Raw genomic sequence first — 18,625 nt, 5'->3', positions numbered from 1 at the left:
GGTACTCGGTTCCAGGCAGAGTCTCTATTGGGAATGTCACGGTGGTGGCCGTAACCCGGTTCCGTGCCCTGGGCCCTTTTTGTAATGGGGATATTTACAGGGGAGAATAAGATAATGTTCACATGTGACGCCACTTGCGGTGCTGCGGCTAAGTGTAGGGAGCCGCCGCTGCAGAATGTCTCTACTGGGGCAGGTCGTATTGGCAGCTAGTATGGTAGACCTCCGCAAGTAGGGTTTTGCCCCAGAGGGTGTATGGTGCAGTGGGCGTCGGAAGAAGGTAGTCCACACAGGCGTTCAGTGCAACTTGTTTACTCACTGTTGGTAGGTGTTAGCTGGTTGCCAGAGACCGGCTGGTTTTGCCTCCAGGTCCCTTGGTCTCACTTCATCATCTCAGTTGCTGCCTATGCAGAGCACCACTGTAGACAACATGCTTATCTAGACTACTGGGCTCTGTCTAGAAGCTGGAGGCAGTGATCAATATGACAAATGAGTCGCTGGCTGCTTTACTCATTTAGCTCATTAGCTGTTAGGTGGGTGTGGCGCCCCTGATGCTTCCGTCGTCACAGGAACATTGCACCCCAGCCAGAGGTGTGATGTCCAATCCTGGGTAAGGAAAGGCGTGAACGCCGGTCCACAGGTAAATCTGCACTACACCCATTGTTAGGTACACACAGGGACCAGGGACAGTGGCAGCCACCCCCCCAGGCTGCATGCTGGGAGGGGCCGTAAGACCCATCCCTGCTTCCATAGAGTGGGAGCTTAGCAACTGGGTGGGAGGAGCCAGCCGAGAGAAGAGTAGTTACAGGAAGGTCAAGTCAGAGAGTTTCCTTTTTTCCTCAGGGAGGAGGGGAGTGAGGAGGTCTGCGTGAGGCAGAGGAGTTAGATGTTAGGAGGAGACTGAGAGGAGTAAGAAGAGTAGTGCTCTAGTCAGTCAGGAGCAAGAAGAAGAAAGTGACGCTTCCCGGTGAAGACCCTGGGGCCCAGCTAGGCCTAGGTGACACCAACCAGAACAGAAGGGATTCCAGGGCCACAGACAGCTTTCAGGCTAGTGGCCTGTTCCACAGAACAACCAGGTGGAGGGATCAAGCTGCACACAGGGGACGGTTCCTAGAAACTGGAGGAAGGGAAGTCAATTCCAAAAGTAAAAACCGAGGTCCAGGGTCGCTGCAAGCCATACAGCAGCGGCGGCTTAATAGCCGCAAACCACAGGTGGCGTCACGAATAATATAAACTTTAATCACCCCCAACACTGAAGCCATAATAATTGACTCCCGCCAGGGTCACGGAGTCGGGCCCCGCCACCACTGACGACCCCCGGACTAGTCCGACCCGGCACCGGGTGTCCCATAGCCCTGGGCTGGGCGAGTCATGGGCACAGTCACTCAAAAAAGAAACTTGCCATTGGATCATTCAACAGTCGCAAGGAAGGAAGATGAGACCAAACTCAACTATTACCTTTCCTATAAGTGTCAGAGAGCGGCTGAAGAGTCACTGACCAATACAATTTTCTATTTAGTGTACATAATATACATTTACAGGAGTTCTACTTTTTATTTGGACTACGTGTAGAGGAAAGAAGGTTCAATCATAATCACAGATGCAGATTCCTTACTGTAAGAGCAGTGAAACCATGGAAGTCTCCACCACATAATGTTGTTATGATTGATCTTGATATGCCTTTCTTGAAAAATATATTACTGGTTACATGCACTAGATTCTGTGATGGGGCGTTGATCTAGGGAACTAGTCTGATTGCCGCATGTGGAGTCGGGAAGGAATTTTTTCCCCTAATGTGAAGCTTTACTGTCTGCCCCATGGGGGTTTTGCCTTCCTTTGAATCAACTTGTTAGGTTACTGTCACTGTTGTCTCCCTGTTTTTGGAGACTAATGACAGCTTCCGGACTGCAGCCTCTCATCTCCATCTGGTTATCTACATTTAAACATGGTTTTGTTTCCTTCAGTGCCTAAATGGTTAATGTCAGTTTTACTGCTGGCCGCTTCTCCGGCAGTCTCTAGCTGAGTGCTTCAGCTTCAGTAGCTTTGTAGTCACACCTGTCAGGCTTAAATAGAGGTGTTACCCAGCAATCCCTGCTGAAGATACAGACTCATTTGTACACTGGCCCCCTTGGTGGAAGGAGCTGTGTTGGAGCATTCCAAGAAGCCGACCTTTATCCTTTTGTGTCGCAGTATTTCCTCTGTTTGTTTTTGTTAATTTGTGTTTCCGTATTGTAGTGGCGAGTCTAGTAAACTTGTCGGTCTACTCACAAGTCAGCTAAGGGTCCAAGGTATCCTGCTCGCCGACAGCTTGAAAGAACCTGTATAGGGACGCTAGGGAGCCCAGGAGTCATCTTGAGGTGAATTTATGCTCTCTCACCCCTCACTCTAGCGGCAGGGACCTCCGTTGTAATGTGTCCCCGATGTTCCCCTGTCTGAATGCTCTGACCACGCCTGTAGGGCGACAGTTATGGGTTGAACTAGAAGGACTTAAGTCTACCTTCAACATTAAAATCTATGAAACTTTCATTAGGCCTAGCTGTGGCGCGAATCGATTCACATGACCCAGTCTATAGGCTACTTCAGAAATCCCTGAGAACAGCCTCCTACCTCCCACAATCTTTTACATTAGCTGGCTTGGCACCACATCACATGTGTGTCTCACTGCAATGATAACTTTATACCAAATAATGGAAAGAAGGGCTGCAGCTACAGGAAGTAGGAGGCGGTTCGCGTGGCTCCTGTTCGTCGACCAGAGATTACGAACTTGGCCGATGGACTGGGTTCTACAAATTGATTTCGACCTAATTTTGATCCCAACAATGCTTCTATTCACTTGTGTGCCCCTTGTATAGGCAGAGGTTTTGACAGTCTAGTAGTACATTTCTTTGGCCTATATCACCATATAGCCTGGTAATTCAGCAAAACTGGTTAGCTGTAGGCAATTTGGGGAAGCCTGGCTGGGTTTTTGGGTATAGTAGGTTAGCCTAGGCTAGTCTTGGAATATTCTCTACTGTAATGTGGGACATCTGTGATGGAGCTGACCTTATGTTGGATTGTGCCATGTGCTGTACCCCATATGGTATGCAGTCATGTATAAATAGCTACACCAAATGGTGCCTATTCATGAGCGCTATAAAGGGATTACCACTAGAGATGAGCGAATCGGCCACGGTTCGGCTCGAGTTCGGTTCGGCGAACCACTCAAACCGCATAGGAAACAATGGGAGGCAATCACAAACACATAAAAACACCTAGAAAACACCCTCAAAGGTGTCCACAAGGTGACAAACAACTCACAACACAAACACATGGGAAAGTGACAAGAACAAATTCCCATGCGAAAACAAAACAGCTTAATGAGGAAAAAGAGGACGAGACACAGATATAGGCATGGCATGCCCTTCTAAAATCATGTATAACACCGCAAGGGGACTCCAAGCAGAGTCTCCCTTTTTTCCAAAAATTGGGCCTCACAGACACCACTTCAGTAGCAGCACTTGTGCCCCAGTTGCAAACTGGACAGTTAGATTTGCATCAAGCACATTCAAAAATACGCCAGCCTTAACTGTCCCCAGGATGGCACCGGGGTAGGTAGCAAAGTCTTTGCTGATCCCAGATCTGTTCATCTTGGATCATTTTTAGAAACACAGCAAGCAAGGGTTACTCCAAGCGGAGTCTCCCTTTTTTCCAAAAATTGGGCCACACAGACACCCCATCAGTGGCAGCACTTGTGCCCCAGTTGTACACTTCACAGGTAGATTTGCATCAACAACATTCAAAATACACAAGCATTTACTCTCCCCAGGATGACACAGGGGTAGTAAATTCCTTGTGGATCCATGACTTGTTCATTTTGATGAACGTTAGTCTGTCCACATTGTCACTGGACAGACGTGTGCGCTTATCTGTCAGCACACACCCAGCAGCACTGAAGACACGTTCAGAGACAACGCTGGCAGCTGGACACGACAAGATCTCCAAGGCGTAAGTGGAGAGCTCTGGCCATTTTTCAAGATTTGAAGCCCAAAATGAGCAAGGCTCCAGTTGCAAAGTCATGGCATCGATGTTCATTTGGAGATACTCCTGTATCATCCTCTCCAGCCGTTGACTATGTGTCAGACTTGTTGTCTCTGGTGGCCTTGCAAAGGATGGTCTAAAAAAATTATGAAAAGATTCAATAAAATTGCTGTTACCAGCACCAGATACGGTGCTACTGGTACGGGTAGACTGTTGGAGATGACGAGACCGTCCCATGTTTGTCAAGTTACAACTGGGAGATTCACTCCCTGCACCTGCACGGTTGTTTGGTGGAAAAGCCGAGCTAAGATCGAGTAACAGCTTCTGCTGATACTCCTGCATATGTGCGTCCCTTTCTATGGCTGGAATTATGTCACAAAATTTGGACTTGTACCGGGGATCTAATAGTGTGGCAAGCCAGTAGTCATCTTCACTTCTAATTTTGACAATACGAGGGTCATGTTGGAGGTAGTGCAGCAAGAAGGCGCTCATGTGTCTGGCGCAGCCATGCGGACCAAGTCCACGCTGTGTTTGTGGCATAGAGGTGCTAACCGTTCTTTCTTCCTCTGACATCTCCCCCCAACCTCTTTCAACTGAAATTTGACCAAGGTCTCCCTCATCCGCTGAGTCTTCCATGTCCATGGACAGTTCGTCCTCCAGTTCTTCATGTTCTCCTGCACCTTCCTCAACATTTTTCCTGCTACCATGCGCCCTTGTTGATCCCTGTCCCCCATGGTCCCATGCCTGCCGCCTTGGTGATGATGAACGTCTGGACCTTGGTGATGTTGTTGTCCCTTGCGCATATGACTCCTCCTGTACTTCCTCCCCTTCCTGTTGTCCAAACCCCTGACTCCGAATAGTGTTTAGCGTGTGCTCGAGCATGTAAATGACTGGAATTGTCATGCTGATAATGGCATTTTCAGCGCTAAACATATTCGTCGCCATGTCGAAACTGTGCAGAAGGGTGCATAGGTCCTTGATCTGAGACCACTCCATCAGGGTGATCTGCCCCACCTCTGCATCTCGTTAGCCCAGGCTATACGTCATGATGTATTGCACCAGGGCTCGGCGATGCTGCCACAGTCGCTGTAACATGTGGAGAGTCGAATTCCAGCGTGTCGCCACATCGCATTTCAGGCGATGAACCGGCAGGCCGAAAGACTTCTGGAGCGATGCAAGTCACTCAGCTGCGGCGGTTGAACGGCGGAAGTGAGCAGACAGTTTTCGTGCCCTGGTCAGAAGGCCATCTAGGCCGAGATAGTGTGTTAAAAATTGCTGGACAACAAGGTTCAACACGGGAGCCATACAAAGCACGTGTGTCACCTTTCCCAGGCGAAGGGCCGCACCCAGGTTTGCACCATTGTCGCACACGGCCTTACCAGGCTGCAGGTTGAGTGGAGACAACCATTTACCAAACTCAGTCTCCAGAGCTGCCCACAACTTAGTCGCTGTGTGACTCTTAGTTCCAAGACATTTCAAGACAAAGACCACCTGATGCCGTTGCGCTCTGCTGCCAGCATAGTAATGAGGTGTGCGTGATTCCTTCTGCGCAGTTACAACGCTGGTGGCCTGACCAGGCAGGCTTGGGACGGAGGTGGAGGACCCAGACGAGGTTGAGGAGGCAGAAGCAGTGGAGGAACTTGGACAGACAGAGGATTGACGCACAAGTCGTGGGGACGGCAAGACTTGTGCAGCAGACCCTTCACCATCTATCACCATAGTTACCCAGTGCCCAGTCAGCGACATGTAACGTCCCTGTCCATGCTTACTGGTCCAAGTATCTGTGGTGAAATGCACACGTTCACACACAGAGTTTTACAAGGAAGCGGTGATGTTGTGTGTGATATGCTGGTGTAGCACAGGCACACCTTTCTTAGAGAAGTAGTGGCGACTGGGCATCTGGTACTGGGGCACAGCAACAGACATAAGGTCTCTAAAATCCTATGTGTCCACCAGGCGGAAAGGCAGCATTTCGGTAGCCAAGAGCTTGCAGAGGGATAAAGTCAACCTCTTAGCTTTGTCATGAGTCGCAGGAAATGGCCTTTTATTTGTCCACATCTGAGGGACAGAGATCTGTCTGCTGTGTGGAGACGGTGGTGAGTAGGGTGTCCCTGGAAAAATGCAGGTTTCTGAGGAAAGTGCAGGCGGAGACTTGATGTTGCCTTCATCCAACGTTGGTGCTATTGATGTCTGAGAGAGCTGTACACACGCACTTGTTTCCCCTTCCAAACCAACTGACGACCTACGAAGCAAAATGCCTGTTGCGGTTACAGTGGTGGAAGTTGTGCGTGGAAAACCAGGTGTGACAGCTGTCCCCACAGTCCTAGAAGATGAAGAGCGCGCGGATACACTGGAAAGGGCAGGCGGTGGATGGTCCGCTCCGCTAGGCCGCATTGCAGCACGGTGAGCTTTCCCACTGGGACATATGATATTTATTCATGTGGCGATTCATGGAAGAAGTTGTCAAACTGCTGAGGTTTTTTCCTCTACTAACAGATTCCTGACAAATTTTACAGATCACATGATTTGGGCGATCCTTTGCAAGGTCAAAAAAGGACCAGGCTAGGCAAGGCTTAGAGGGCATGCGACCTGCTGAGCCCCCCCGACTAGTGCTCAGAGGCAGAGTGGTGGCTGAGGATGCAGTTGTAGATGTGCTACCAGTACTCCTCCTCTGTCCAGGAAGGCACAAGGTAACAGTTGCATCCTCCTCCACCGCCTCTGTTGACCTCCTCGAGTGCCTGACTGTGGATTGACAGTAGGTAGGATCTAGAACTTCCTCATCAATTGTTGTGTTTGCACTCCCCTCACCCTCAGACCGAGCCTCTTCCTGCCCTGACCGAATATTTAAATTGTCATCCCAATCTGGTATCTGCGTCTCATCGTCATCAGTATGTTCCTCATTGTCTATAACAACAGGTGTTACAGTCGGTGAATAAGGGTCAATATTATGCTCAGAAAGTTGTTCCTCACGGCCTGAATCTGAGTCACTGGGCATCACTGCAGACCATTTCCTGGTCTGTACTCACTGTAGCTTGGGAGCAGACCTCTGGTTCCCATGCTATAGTGTGACTGAACAGCTCTGCAGACTCAGCCATCTCTGCTCCACCATACTGTGCAGGGCGGATGGAGACTTGAGAGCTGGGAGAAAGCAAGTGTGATTGGGATGACAACTCAGAGGACTGGTGTTTTTTGGATGCAGTAGTTGAGGTGGAGGAGAGGGCACTTGTTGGACCACTTGAGATCCATTCAAGCATTTTCTTTTTTTGGGCAACATCTACCTTTGTTCCAGTTGTTCGTGTTCGTAAAAAAGGGAGCACATCCGATTGTCCACGGAAAGTAGTAGACATCTTCCTTTTGCTGGTAGATGGCCTATCTTCAGCAGATGTTAATGGAGCTTTGCCACCTTCCCCACGGACACAAACTTTTTTTCCTTTTCCAACAGGCCTGTTCCCCTTTCCACCAGCATCTGTCATTTTGCCACTCATTTTGCTAGCGACAAGAATGTCCACTTAAAATGTGGTAGTAAAAATTGAGAGGTGGTGTAGATTGCAGCGGTAGTCTACCTTTATTGACAGCAGAATAAACAACAATAACTATCACGGACAATGAAACTATGGCCCTTAAAATGGCAGCATAGTTTGCTAGTATAATAGCTTAGTAAAAGTGAGCTTGAGTGTGCAATGCAGAGGTGCTGCAAATAGATTTGCACCAGTGGGACACTAATGGAAGTCCAACTGCCACTTTTAGGATGCCACTAAATTTCCTCAGTGTTTGCTAGTATAATGGCTTTGTAACAATGAGCTTGAGTGTGCAATGCAGAGGTGCTGCAAATAGATTTGCACCAGTGGGACACTAATGGAAGTCCAACTGCCACTTTTAGGATGCCACTAACTTTCCTCAGTGTTTGCTAGTATAATGGCTTTGTAACAATGAGCTTGAATGTGCAATGCAGAGGTGCTGCAAATAGATTTGCACCAGTGGAACACTAATGGAAGTCCAACTGCCACTTTTAGGATGTCACTAAATTTCCTCAGTGTTTGCTAGTATAATGGCTTTGTAACAATGAGCTTGAGTGTGCAATGCAGAGGTGCTGCACATAGGTTTGCACCAGTGGGACGCTAATGGAAGTCCAACTGCCACTTTTAGGATGTCACTAAATTTCCTCAGTGTTTGCTAGTATAATGGCTTAGTAACAATGAGCTTGAGTGTGCAAAGGGCAGGAGGGTACAGTGGCCGGTTGTGGGTCAGTGGACAGGGAAGGAAGCCTCACTTTCTATCCCTCCTAATGGTGAAATGCAGCAAGGAACTCCCTGACCTTAGCTACACAGACGCTCTTATCTGTAGCTGTTAAAACCTCTTTCCACGGACCTACTGTCACCTATGGCTCTGAGCCTGCCGGTATTAGCCCTTACAAGGACTGATAGAAACTTCTATCCCTATTCTGTATAACGCTGTGTGTAGAGCGTACACAGCAGTATCGGAGACAGGAGCTGCACCAGCGGTGACTGACACCCAGACGCAGAAGGCACATAATGGCGTCCAGACGGGAAAATGGCCGTTTTTATAATGCAAGGGCATGTGATATGGACAGCCTATGACACATGCCCTTGCTTGTCTGGCAAAAGTCCACTTAGCTGTGTGTATGTCTGGGATTGGCTGACATGCTGGCCCGCCCCACTACACGCGTGCTTAGGGAGGGAAGGAAGATCAGAAAAAAAAAATAAAATGGCGATCACAGCAGCAGTGATCTGAACGCGCTGTTCCCGCACACTATGCGCTGAAATTTCATAATAGTGTGAGTCACAGAGTGACTTACACTATTACAGCGGAAAGCCAGCTAGTAATTAGCTTGTCTTTTTGCTGCTAGAACCGTTCTCGAACGTAACTAGAACTATCGAGCTTTAGCAAAAAGCTCCAGTTCTAGTTCGATCTAGAACAGCCCCCAAAATCACGCGAACTGGCGAACCTCGAACCACGAACCGCGCTCAACTCTAAGTACCACTACTATTCAGTTGCCTAAATAAGAAATCGAGGAACATTTCACTGGTGACGAAGACATAGCTCATACATAGTCTAGTCTTTTCTGTAGTAACATATGGATGAGAAACCTGGATGATAAAGAAACAAGACATAAGAAGAATCAACACCTATGAAATGTGGTGCTGGAGAAGGAGGTTATCAAAGAAAGAAGGTGCAGACGTCAGGCCGTGAGGGCTCCGCACTCCTTCACCAGAGAGGCCCTGTGCTTGTAGACTACTTTGAGCGGGGTGTGCGATACTTATTGTATTCTTCAGTGCAGTGTCCATCACACTGCAATCATTCGCCATTATAGATGTGGATAGACATAGGACACTGGAGAACTCTTGGCAAAAAAGCTGTAAACGGTTTATTACATCTTCCAAAGATCGCCACACTTATTACTTATACGCTTCTGTTGTCGCTCTTTTCCCAGGTACTCCGGCATGGTCTATCCTGCTATCTGGGACTTAGTTTTTCAGATGCCTCCGCTTTCCTCCTGTTCTTCTCTCCACGACTACCTGTGGTCCTTTTCACTGCCTCTGACGGCTTATAGTCCCTCGACTTCCTTAGGCCTGTCCTGAGGTACTCTCGCTCTGGACGCCTGTCTAATCCTTGCGTAAGGTTTTTTGGGTTATGTGTACCCCTAATTTTATGACATTATGTCCTTTTAGAATATACTAAGAATTAGTTTATCGTCCAAAATACGTACTTTTTTTGGTGTATAAATACCCCTAATTTTTATGCCATTATGTTCTTTTTTATTATATACAAAGGACTATCTTATAGTCTTTTTTTTTAGTTACATGTACCCCAAATTTTATGACATTATGTCCTTTTTTTTTTTAATATTTTCCAATAAATGATGGTTTTATTTACTTGTCATTTTTACATGTTTTTTGTGCAGGATTTAACATTTTCTTAATTTTTTATATATCGGTTGATACTGGGATCGCCGTCTCGATTTTTGGCCATGTACCTATATGAGGATTATTCAATAGACTGTAATTACTGTAAGCTGAAAACTTTTCTCCTTTCCTTTTGTTATACCCTACTGTACACACAGTTCTAAAAAAAAGAAGAAGAAAACGGCGGTAGTAATGTCACCGCTTAAAAAAGGAGACGCCAAAAAGGAGATGCCTCCAGTTTACGCTTCAAGAAAAACTCAGTGGGTTCGCCGGTATCTAAAATACATTGTGCGCACATATTCTAAGATTGTGCAGGTACGCTAGTGTGGCACCCCTGAGGCTCTGGTTGCCACAGGGTACTGTGCCTCAATTAAGATGCGGTATCTATCTCAGGTAAGGAGGAGGTTAATCACCGGTGTTCCACATTCACACACTACACACAGCTTAGGAGTCTTCCCACAGGATGGGATGGCTCAGGGTAGGCAGGGGGGTGGCCATACGAACATGGACTTCCCGGTCACTGAAGCCAGCCACCTGGGGGGCGGGTTCCACTGGGGGTAGAAATAGGCACAACACACGCACATAAAAATACCAGACCTGTCAGGACCATAGACCTGGCAACACATCTCTGGAGAACTTGGACTTTACTGGGCCCAGGGGCTTGGAGCGGGAGTTCAGCCGGGGTACCTAACTGCGGAGAGGGACACCCTAGACACCCTTAGGCGCCAACGGCCATTACAACCCTCATCATCTACCCGGGGCCCGCTCCACCTGTGGGGAGCGATACCATCAAGGCTGCCTTAACACCTGCCCTGGCAAGGACCCCGTCAGTGGCGGCTATTCCCTGGCCGCATACCACAGGTGGCGTCACGACAAACTCTACCCAATACCCCGCAACCCCCACCATTAAACTGTGCACTTCTTGGCAAGGCCACCCTGTGACAACCCCTGACCCGACCCGAAATGGCCCGGCTCGAGTAGGCTGACAGCCTGCCCCGCGGGGCGCTACACCAGCATCTTCTAAATATTGTGCCCACATACCCTAAGATTGTGCAGGTACGCCAGCATCTTCAAGACATTGTGAGCACATAACCTAAGATTGTGAGGGTACATTGGCATCTTCGAGACATTGTGCGCACAGACCCTAAGATTGTGCGAATACGCCGGCATCATCAAAACATTGTGCGCACATACCCTAAGATTGTGCGGGTACACCCTAAGATTGTGCAGGTACACTGACATCTTCAAGACATTGTGCACACATACCCTAAAGTGGGCTTTACACGTTGCGACATCGCTAGCCGATGCTAGCGATGCCGAGCGTGATAGCACCCGCCCGCGTCGTACGGCCGATATGTGGTGATCGCTGCCGTAGAGAACATTATCGCTACGGCAGCGTCACACACACTTACCTGCCCTGCGACATCGCTGTGACCGGCGATCCGCCTCCTTTTTAAGGGAGCGGTTCGTTCAGCGTCACAGCAACGTCACAGCAGCGTCACTGAACCGCCGCCCAATAGAAAAGGAGGGGCGGAGATGAGCGACCAGAACATGCCGCTCACCTCCTTCCTTCCTTCCTTCCTTCCTCCTTTTCCGGTGGAGGCAGGAAAGGAGATGTTCCTCGCTCCTACGGTGTCACACACGTGTGCTGCCGCAGGAACGACAATCAACATCGTACCTATCGCTGCAGCGATATTATGGAAATGAGGGACGTGACAACGAGCAACGATTTTTGATGTTTTTGTGCTCGTTGATAGTCGCTCATTTGCGTTACACGCTGCGATGTCGGTAATGGCGCCGGATGTGCGTCACTAACGACGTGACCCCGACAATATCTCGTTGCCGATGTCGCAACGTGTAGAGCCCGCTTAAGATTGTGCAGGTACAATGGCATCTTCAAGACATTGTGCACACATACCCTAAGATTGTGAAGGTACATTGGAATCCTCAAGACATTGTGCTCACATACCCTTAAAGATTGTGTGGGTACGCCGGCATCTTCAAGACATTGTGTGCCCTAAGATTGCACATATAGCGATTACATAAACCAGCAGCCTGCACAACATAAAAAGGCAAGAACTTGCAATTTCATAAGGAAGTGGGCATGATATTTGCAAGAGCTGTCACGGAGGGTGATATTTTTAGATTTTTTTACAGTTCCAGACGATATGTCACTAAATAAGAAGATCCAGTAGCCTTTCTTGTAGTGGATGCACCGAAGAAACAACCTCCCCTATAAAGTGACTTTTTTTGGTAATCTCCATTATTGACTGTTGCGACTATAGTGCCATCTGCAGGATAGATGCTCCTTTCTTACCTTGTATATTTATATATATATATATATATATATATATATATATATATATATATATATATATATACAGTATATATGTGCTACATTTTCTTAAAAATGCAGTTTTTTCTCTTCTAAAAGTCTCTTGGAAAGCTGACAAATCATCAATATATGGTAGAAGCAATTTGTGCTACCATCGTTGATGTAATTAATGATCCCAGTGTGTGCATTTTTTCATAGCTAAGCATGCTTGCTAGCCAGGTTCCTGAAAGATATGGGTGACTAGGCTTGCAAATGCTATGACTCATCGTAAAAGGGGTTTTCCACTATTATTTTGTGGAACCTCAACAAAATATCCTACTGTTGGGATTTCTATCGATCGGCTATAAAATCCATGGAAGTAAGTGGTAAAAATTGCTTGATTTAGCTGCAGTGCCTCCATAGGACAAATAAAGTATTGCACAATTCCCGCTAAAAACAGTGAACTATCCATGTAATTCACCGAGATGGCAAGCCTGCCAAACTGAGATGCCTTAAAGGGAACCTGTCAGCTGTTTTTTTTCTATTATCAGCTGCGGCCATCACCAATGAGCCCTTATATACACTGTGTACAGACTTATTAATCAAATGAGTATTTTAATCACATGATACTTTTTGTACATGTTGTCCTACTCCAAGCTTTATAGGCTAGAGAGCCAACTACCAATTAAGTACATCAGGTGATGTGCCTCTCTGTAATGAGGAGGGGTCTAGTGTAATGACATCAACACTCTATAAAAGGTGTGCTTAATTATTAGGCAACTTCCTTTCCTTTGGCAAAATGGGTCAGAAGAGAAATTTGACGGGCTCTGAAAAGTCCAAAAATTGTAAGATGACTTGCAGAGGGATGCAGCAGTCTTGAAATTGCCAAACGTTTGAAGCGTGATCACCGAACAATCAAGCGTTTCATGGCAAATAGCCAACAGGGTCGCAAGAAGCGTGTTGGGCAAAAAAGGCGCAAAATAACTGCCCATGAATTGAGGAAAATCGAGCGTGAAGCTGCCAAGATGCCATTTGCCACCATTCTGGCCATATTTCAGAGCTGCAACGTTACTGGAGTATCAAAAAGCACAAGGTGTGTCATACTCAGGGACATGGCCAAGGTAAGGAAGGCTGAAAAACGATCACCTTTAAACAAGAAACATAAGATAAAACGTCAAGACTGGGACAAGAAGTAACTTAAGACTGGTTTTTCAAAGGTTTTATGGACTGATGAAATGAGAGTGACTCTTGATGGGCCAGATGGATGGGCCACAAGCTGGATCAGTAAAGGGCAGAGAGCTCCACTCCGACTCAGACGCAAACAAGGTGGAGGTGGGGACTGGTATGGGCTGGTATCATCAAAGATCAACTTGTGGGACCTTTCGGGTTGAGGATGGAGTGAAGCTCAACTCCCAGACCTCCCAGTTTCTGGAAGACAACTTCTTCAAGCAGTGGTACAGGAAGAAGTCGGTATCGTTCAAGAAAACCATGATTTTCATGCAGGACAATGCTTCATCACCTGCATCCAACTACTCCACAGCGTGGCTGGCCAGTAAAGGTCCAAAAGATAAAAAAATAATGACATGGCCCCCTTGTTCACCTGATCTGAACCCCATAGAGAACCTGTGGTCCCTCATAAAGTGTGAGATCTACAGGGAGGGTAAACAGTACACCTCTCGGAACAGTGTCTGGAGGCTGTGGTGGCTGCTGAACGTAATGTGGATCATAAACAGATCAAGCAATGACAGAATCTATGGATGGTCGGCTGCTGAGTGTCATCAGAAAGAAAGGTGGCTATATTGGTTACTAATGTTTTTGGGTTTTGTTTTTGCATGTCAGAAATGTTTATTTCTAAATTTTGTGCAGTTATATTGGTTTACCTGGTGAAAATAAACAAATGAGATGGGAATATATTTGGTTTTTATTAAGTTGCCTAATAATTCTGCACAGTAATAGATACCTGCACAAACAGATATCCTCCTAAGATAGCCAAATCTAAAAAAAAAAAAACAACACTCCAATTTCCAAAAATATTAAGCTTTGATATTTATGAGTCTTTTGGGTTGATTGAGAACATAGTTGTTGATCAATAATAAAAAAAATCCGCTAAAATACAACTTGCCTAATAATTCTGCACACGGTGTACAGCATTCTAGAATACTGTATATAAGAGCCTAGGTTGCACTGTATAATGTAAAAAACACCTTTTTATGGCCGGAGACACACTTGTGAGTGACTCGCGCGAGTCTCGCATTGGCATCACTCGGCACGGCCACACACTCTCCTGACATGAGTGGGTCGGCTGTATGTATTTCTATGCAGCTGAGACGCTCCTGTCTGGAGAGTGACAGGCCGTGCAGGGTGATGCCAATACGAGTCACTTGCAATTGTGACTCTGGCCTTATACTCACCTAGGGAGCAGTCCCGTACGATGGGTGTTGCTGCTCTCGGTCTGGTGCCTCCTCCATCTTCTGTGATCGCCATCCTCCTGCCTAGCCCCTTGTGCAGGATGCCTCCTGCATCATTCACAGAGAAGCCTCCTTTGTACTCCTGCGCATACGCACTTTGTTCTGCCCGGCTAATGGCAGATCAAAGTACTGTAATGTGCAGGCGCGAGGAAAGGTCAAAGACCGCCTGCGCACTACAATACTTTGATCTGCCCTCAGCATGGTAGAGCAAAGTGCGCATGCGCAGGAGTGCACACGTGGTACACGGGGCTGGGCAGGAGGACGGCGATCACAAGAAGAGAGGAGGCACCAGACTTTATATACAGTATTCTAGAATGCTGTATACAAGGGCTCAATGATGGTGGCCGCAGCTCGTAAGGGAAAAACCTGGTGACAGGTTCCCTTTAAGACCAGGTTGAGACGTGCATACTGAAAAAAGAAGAAACAATTGCATCTGGGAATTGTGCGCTTGGCCGGCTCCATGTGCTTGTCCACATCACCGATTGGTGCTTAAGTTACCTTTAAAGTTGCATGCTCCAACTCTTACTCAACACCAGAATGATGATGAGCCTTGGTTTAAAAAAGAATGGGAAAGGGAACTGGGAGAGGTAATACCAAGGGATCAGTGGGAGAGAGCCTTCTTTTGTGCACACAAACTCCCGATGGCGTGTAAAGCACAGGAACAGAACTATAAAATAATTACTAGATGGTACAAATGCCCAGAAACTTTACACAAAATCTACCCTTCCATTTCGGAAGTGTGTTGGAGATGCAATGCGGCCCCGGGCAGTATGCTACATATCTGGTGGGAGTGTCAGCCAATACAGCAATTGTGGTCCAAGATTCTGGAGGTCTATGCTCAGGTTACGGGAGTGAAGGTTCACAAAACCCCCCAGTTATGCTTGTTATCTATGATCCCAGGCTCAGTTAAGACAATTAAGCAAGGTCTTTTAAAACATTGCGTTACTGCAGCTCACGCTATTATCCCCAGAAAATGGAGATCATCTGTTGCCCCCACTCTGAAGGATTGGGCGACAGAAATGGACGCCTTGAGTAGAATGGAACGGCTCACTACCTACAATTAATTGTACATGGATAGATATTATTTGGTTTGGCAAAGCTGGATTATGTTCCGAGATTCATCTGATCTCCAGAGGTGGATCTAGATCTACCTACCATAAAGAGGTTGGTCACCTTAGAATGGTCTAAAGGCTACTTTACACACTGCGATATCGGTCCCGATATCGCTAGTGTGGGTACCCGCCCCCATCTGTTGCGCGACACGGGCATATCGCTGCCCGTGCCGCACAACATCGCCCACAGCCGTCACACATACTTACCTGTCCGGCGACGTCGCTGTGACCGGCGAACCGCCTCCTTTCTAAGGGGGCGGTCCGTGCGGCGTCACAGCGACGTCACGGAAACGTCACTGAACCGCCACCCAATAGCAGCGGAGGGGCGGAGATGAGCGGGATGTAACATCCCGCCCACCTCCTTCCTTCCGCATAGCGGCCGGGAGGCAGGTAAGGAGAGCTTCCTCGTTCCTGCGGTGTCACACGCAGCGATGTGTGCTGCCGCAGGAACGAGGAACAACCTCGTTACTGCTGCAGTAACGAGATTTGAGAATGGACCCCCGTGTCGCCGATTAGCGATTTTGCACGTTTTTGCAACGATGCAAAATCGCTTATCGGTGTCACACGCAACGGCATCGCTAATGCGGCCGGATGTGCGTCACGAATTCCGTGACCCCAACGACTCCGCATTAGCGAAGTCGTAGCGTGTAAAGCCCGCTTAAATGACATAATACGAGGTACATAAGCTCTCCTATCCCCCCCCCCAAGCCCTCCCTTAATCTGTCTTGTTTGTTTGTATGTTCCCCTGTCGTTGTCGTCTTTCTCTTATTCTTTAGTCTCTTTTCTTTCTCTGACTTTCTTTCCAATTTTGTCTTAAATCTTGTTTTCCTTTTTTTTCTCTCTATGATATGGTCTTGATGTAAGGACTCTGTTATGGGTTTATTAATATAGCATAAGGATTGTGTTTTACACGTGTTGTACTTGATGGATTATCACAGGCTCAATATCCTTTTGGGTATGATATGCAATGAGACTATTTACAATTGTTCTTTGATACATGTGTTGATTCACATTCTGATGTAACTTGCATTTCAATTTTCAATAAAAATTTATTTAAGAAAAAAGAAAAAAAAAAATTGCATGCTCCATTCTGGTCCATAAAATAGACCAGAAACATGCATGCTGCTTTATTTTATATTTTTTCACGTGGAACATTGCGCCATATGTAAAAAATTGCCCTTGTATACTGGCGATAATGGGTCTTTGGTGGACAAGGACCAAATATACACTCTTCTTAATAAGCCCTAACAAATAATTGAAGAACCTGGAGCTAAAATTTAGTGCATCAGTTAACTAATATTTGGAAATCCCTTTAAGGAACTTTGAGCAATCAAAAAATATCCCCATAAATCACGGGAACAGTAATGGCGATCATATTGGTTGACATTGCGTCTTACCAGAATCCTAAAAAAAAGCTAAATAGGATTTGACAATGATGAGAAGATAAAAATAAAGAATACAATTTGGAAAGAATCCAAACAAAATATATATATGTATATAAATGGAGGATTGTATGGGAAAAATAACCCCTATAAACTCACCGTCATGTCATCATTACACAGAGCCTTCATCCAACAGCTTCAGATCATGAGTGTGCGGCAGCCGCCTGGCACTGAGGCGAAGTGTTGATGTGGTTACTGGGATGAGGACACAGCGTGGGCTGAACCCAAGAAAGAGGAAGCAGCTACATGAGAAGAAGAGGATCTTCATCGTGAGACGTGTGACCGGTTGTCATCGGTTCTTATATGAACCTGGTGCCCTTATCAAGCAATGTTATATTATTACAGGTCAGATGTGCCGTTCTGTAGATTGCCGTTACACACAGGTCAATAGGGGGTGCACAGGTAGCAAAAATACCGGCCTATGATCCGGACTGCTATGTATTTTGCTTCCCTTAGGTAGGGGAAAGCTGATAGCATTGCTCATGTTGGACTTCCTGAATATGTAAATAGGTACAAGGATGCTCCAGCACAGACAATGAGGAGACAGTGGTACTTAAACCAACAGCTATGTATTCGATTAAAGGGAACCTGTCAGCAGATTTGGGGCCTATAAGCTGTGGCCACCACCAGTGGTCTCTTATATACAGCAGTCTAACATGCTGTATATAAGAGCCCAGGCCACTGTGTAGAACGTAAAAATCACTTTATAATACTCACCAAAACAGTTGATGCAGTGGAGTTGGGTCATATGGGTGTCTTCGTTCTCCGGTGTCGGCACCTCCTCTTTCGGCCATCTTTGTCGTCCTTTTGAAGCCTGGGTGCATGACACGTCCTACGTCATCCACACTCGCCGGCATTGAGGTCCTTCGCAGGCGCCTAAGCAGGGCAGATCAAAGTATTGTAGTGCACCTGCGCGGTATCAGCGAGTGTGTATGACGTAGGACGCGTCATGCACACAGGCTTCAGAAGGAGGACGAAGATGACTGAAAGAGGAGGCGCCGGCACCGGAGAACGGAGACACTCATATGACCCAACTCCACCGCAGCGACTGTTTTAGGTGAGTATTATAAAGTGCTTTTTATGTTCTACACAGCGGCCTGGGCTCTTATATACAGCATGTTAGAACGCTGTATATAAGAGCCTGGTGGTGGTGGCCGCAGCTTATAGGCCCCAAATCTGGTGACAGGTTCCCTTTAACACAATTTAATGGGTGCCTTTATCACAATATCAGAAATAGTGTGAGCAATGAAAATGGGACAAATTATGTTACAAGAAAAATACAGTAATTCAGATGAACAGAATATGAACCATTTAGCGCCAGAGCCTGTTTTCACCTTCATGACCCGGCCAA

The 18,625-nt window shown here is 46.9% G+C and overlaps 1 protein-coding gene across 1 annotated transcript in view; it reads right to left on the bottom strand.

Annotated features, from left to right (window-relative positions):
• Positions 1 to 17,442, bottom strand: part of P2RY11 (purinergic receptor P2Y11) — a 67,706-nt gene extending 50,264 nt beyond the window's left edge. The window contains exon 1 of the mRNA XM_075346489.1: positions 17,374 to 17,442. The gene's annotated coding sequence lies outside the window, so the exon portion shown is untranslated. The remainder of the gene's footprint in view (positions 1 to 17,373) is intronic.
• Positions 17,443 to 18,625: the final 1,183 nt, after the last annotated feature.

Source organism: Anomaloglossus baeobatrachus, chromosome 4 (assembly GCF_048569485.1).
Source record: "Anomaloglossus baeobatrachus isolate aAnoBae1 chromosome 4, aAnoBae1.hap1, whole genome shotgun sequence".
NCBI classification, from domain to species: domain Eukaryota; kingdom Metazoa; phylum Chordata; class Amphibia; order Anura; family Aromobatidae; genus Anomaloglossus; species Anomaloglossus baeobatrachus.
The sequence above is the reverse complement of the archived record's forward strand: the minus strand, read 5'-3'. Positions and strand labels throughout refer to the sequence as shown.